The sequence below is a fragment of the Phaethon aethereus genome, assembly GCF_964289735.1.
Source record: "Phaethon aethereus genome assembly, chromosome: 1".
NCBI classification, from domain to species: Eukaryota; Metazoa; Chordata; class Aves; order Phaethontiformes; family Phaethontidae; genus Phaethon; species Phaethon aethereus.
The window spans coordinates 137792200-137796356 of NC_138575.1; positions in this window are offsets into that span (position 1 = coordinate 137792200).

A 4157-nucleotide genomic window follows, 5' to 3' on the forward strand; every position below is an offset into this window, starting at 1 on the left:
TCTTCTCCCTCTCCTCCCTCTCCGAGCCCCCCTGCCCAGGTGCAGTCCGTGCCCCTTCCTAGGCAGCGAGCTGCCCGTTCTGTTGCTGAAGAAGGGTTAGGCCGTGTTTTATCTCAGCCGGGCAGAGCTCTGCCTCCGCTTCTCTTCCGTACTTCCAGAGGGGACGAACGGAAGATCTTAACAGGGGTTCGGCTGCCTGTGCAGTTGGGAGTGTATGGTTCAGGTGACACTGTCACCCAAAAAAGAAATCGCCCAATACAGCTATAGTTAGGTATATTTTTAGTTAAGATAGATATCAAATTAGTTTTAGCTACCAGAGCTGTCCTTGAATAACCTGCAGCCAGTTCTATATACACACCATTCATTTTCCATTAACATGTTTGTTTTTCTTGATTGTTGCTTAGAAATCGGCACACGTACAAACCACTGTCAGAAAATTGAACAAAGACAAAAAGGTCTTAGCTTTCAGCTAGAGTTATTTTAGCTCGTATGTATAAAAAATGAATAAATTGCATTGGACAAGGGACTTTAGAACCACCTCAGTTTTCCTGCCTTAAGCAAACCTTCACTTTGAGGAGCAGGGTCTTGAACACAGGTTTAATAATGCTCTATCAGTGGGATAATTCATGACCAGATAAACCCTGGTGTTGCTTCTCTCAGACAGTTTTAGAGCCAGTCAAAACATCCTAGCAAATTAATTTTTCAAACGAATGCTGGGTTTTTAACAAAATGGAATCTCTCCAAAGAAGTTGCATTTTTTCCCAGTAAGAAACTTTCTCCATTAAAAAAAAAAATCCAAAAAGAACTAATATATGTCCTGAATGTTTTAGCCAACACCTAAGTAATAAATTGTTTGCATTAGGGAGTTAGGAGTTAATAGTTTGGGTTGCATGCGCTACCACTCTCCTGGCCTAAGCCATCCAGCCAGATATTTCCACAAATCACAGACACTTCTTGCTAAGTACTGCATTATTCTAGAGGCAATATAAACAGGGGGCACAGCTTATGGACAAGAACGGGAACGATAAGTATTGTAATTTATGACAGCATAATTTCAGAAGCTGTTTCACTGTTAGACACATTGCCAATACCTCAATATGTGAGGCCTGTTTATATGGCCCACTCACCCTTTTGCCCTCTTTGTGTTTTCTCCTTATGTAATTAAAAAGAAATGGGTTTAACTGTCAGCACTTTAGGCTCATAATAGCATCTGAAAGTCAAGCCTGTGTTTCTTCCAGTTCGTACAACTTCAACAACTGATTTTGTAGGTTACATTTTGTTCTAAGTTGCTTGCAACTCCGAGTTTTGCTAGCAGTCCTGATTTCACTGTGATTTTCAATACTGGTTATTCTAAAATCTTTAGCTTCTGTGACAGGAGATCTCAGCTTTCATTAAGACTGTATGTTTCAAATGTGTAAAAAAGAAAACTTGTTGATATGACCTCAGGATTACCAGAACTAAAAGCAGTGCTAGACAGAAAAGGGTAATTTAACATCAAAATAATGTAATAAAGGAAAACTGTACTTCACTGTAGATTCAAAACAATACCAGAACTTTTGAAATGGTCTGCAGAAGACAAGAAAACAACTTGGGCTGCCAGGAGTTTGTTTACATATGTTTGGCAGCACTGAACCCTACAATGAACTAGCTCACTTGGAAAATGTCTTTACCCACTTTCTTTTTTTCCCAAAGTATCCATTTAAAAGTCATCCTCACATGCAATTTAGTATATTCCTCTATTTGCTGGCTTAATGGGAAACCCAGACAATTCTTTTCAGCTTGGTTAGCAAAAACCCACTAAGATTTTTGTGCCCAACAGCTAATTAATGTTTATCCTCTAGCTACAATATAGAAACTGCAGGCATTAAAACTAGTTGTGGAGGCTGACATACAAAGGAAATACTGCTGATTGGCATGCAAAGTGCAATTATCTTTCCTTTGGTTGTGATAGACCAAAACAGTGGACCAAAACTCAAAAGCTGATGTCATCGCTGCTTGAAGCTGTGTTTGCTTTGCACTTTTCTCAAGAAAAAACCCACTTTTTTCCCTTTCTCTTTTGATTAAATAAATGAGAAAAATAAAGGAACTACCTGCCTAATGGCAGAAAGTAAAACTTTCTCTCTGCAGGAAATTGCTTTCTTCCTTTTTTCATCACCTTGTGGGTAGAAACAGTCTTCCCTGATGTAGGGTGTAATAATCTGCAAAGAACAAGAAAATGCCGTGTGCTGGTTTTGACTGGGATGGAGTTAATTTTCTTCATAGGAGCTGGTATGGGGCTGTGTTTGGGATTTATGCTGGAAACAGTGTTGATAATGCAGGGATGTTTTCGTTATTGCTGAGCAGTGCTTACGCAGAGTCAAGGTCTTTCCTGCTTCTCGCCCCACCCCACCAGCTGGGGGTACACAGGAAGCAGGGAGGGGGCACAGCAGGACGGCTGACCCCAACTGACCAAAGGGATATTCCATACCATACGACGTCATGCTCAGCATATAAACCTGGGGGAAGAAGAAGGAAGGGGGGACATTTGGAGTGATGGTGTTTGCCTTCCCAAGTAACCATCACGTGTGATGGAGCCCTGCTGTCCTGGAGATGGCTGAACACCTGCCTGCCCGTGGGGAGTGGTGAATGGATTCCTTGTTTTACTTTGCTTGTGTGTGCGGCTTTTGCTTTACCTGTTAAATTGTCGTTAACCCACGAGCTTTCTCCCTTTTACCCTTTTGATTCTCTCTCCCCTCCCACTGTGAATGGAGTAAGCGAGCAGCTGTGTGGGCCTTAATTGCTGGCTGGGGTTAAAACACATCATGCTGTTTCCTGGTAACTAGATAAGTTAGTAAGTGTTGGTAAGTTTAGCCAGACAAAGGCTGCAACAATTACTAGTTAGCTGGACCTGAGAAAGCATATGTAATTCTGCTCCTGCAACAGAAAGCCCTTCCAGCAAAGGTGTGAAAGCAAAGGAAAAATAAGAGAATTTAAAATATCAGAAGCAGAAATTGGACTACCTTGAGACTTTTTTACATAAAGCTGAAAATTATTCACCTGTCTTGGTTTCATTGCAGTGCTCAGTTTTGGGTTTCTGCAAATCTTGATTGTTTTTGAGTTTCTGCAAATCTTGATTGCAGAAAAATGATTGCCCTTCCAGGTCCCACATTAAAAACTGTTAAAACCTGCAAAAAAGTCACTCAAAGTAACCTAGGGCTTTTGTATTTTTTGTATCACAACGACTTCTGACTGTTTTTTATTTCCAAATTACAAAATATCTTTATGGGGAAATATCTGTTGGGGAAAAAAACCCAGCCTTTTAAAAGAACTGACAAAATCCCTGTTGGGTCTCCAGAAATACAATCGGAATATCAAGCTATTTCATTCCTTCCTTTCACAGTCATAATTTGCAAAAGACGCAGCTGGCCAATTTCTGCCTTTGGTTACAGCATTTAATTGTCAAATGTTAGCAAATCATGGCTCTGGTCTCAAAAGAATCGAGCATGAAAAATCTGAGATTTAAAATAAACAGTTGCAGGCTATTTTTATTTGTTCTGTGTATTTTTAACTGTTAGTGTACGGCTGGGTCATGATTTCAAGATTTTCTCAGAATGTCCCATAAAAAAAAAAAAGCTAACATTTGCCTCTAATCACTTGTCTCCAAGGGCTTTGGCTTGAAGAATAAACAGCAAATATTGGAGGTCTTGATATGGAATAGCAGCAGCTGACAGCATTACAGTCACATCTGTCCAAACGTATTATCTCTGCATTTTGAGACCTGTGATTCCATTGTCTTCAAATGCTGATCTTGTTCTTTCAAAGCTTGTTCTATCCTGCAAGTATAAAAACATAAAAAGTTGTTAAATGAATAGTACTACTGAGAGAGCATAAAGTTTTGTCAAAAGACCCCTGTAGTTATTCCCACCACGCAATAACTTCGCATGTTCTTCATGATCGTGGTCACCCACTGCTCCCAAATTGCCCTCAATGTTCCTAACTTCCACATAGCTCCAGCCATCTCCCTCCCAGCTGTCTTCCAAATCCCCATTGCTTCCTGCTTTGCTCTATGGCTTCCAATTTCAGTGATTGTTCCTAATGTTACCTCTGGATATTTTCTGAATACTGAATATTTCAGCTGCTGCTTCTCTTTCAGATCCAGAGCTCTATGATATACTATT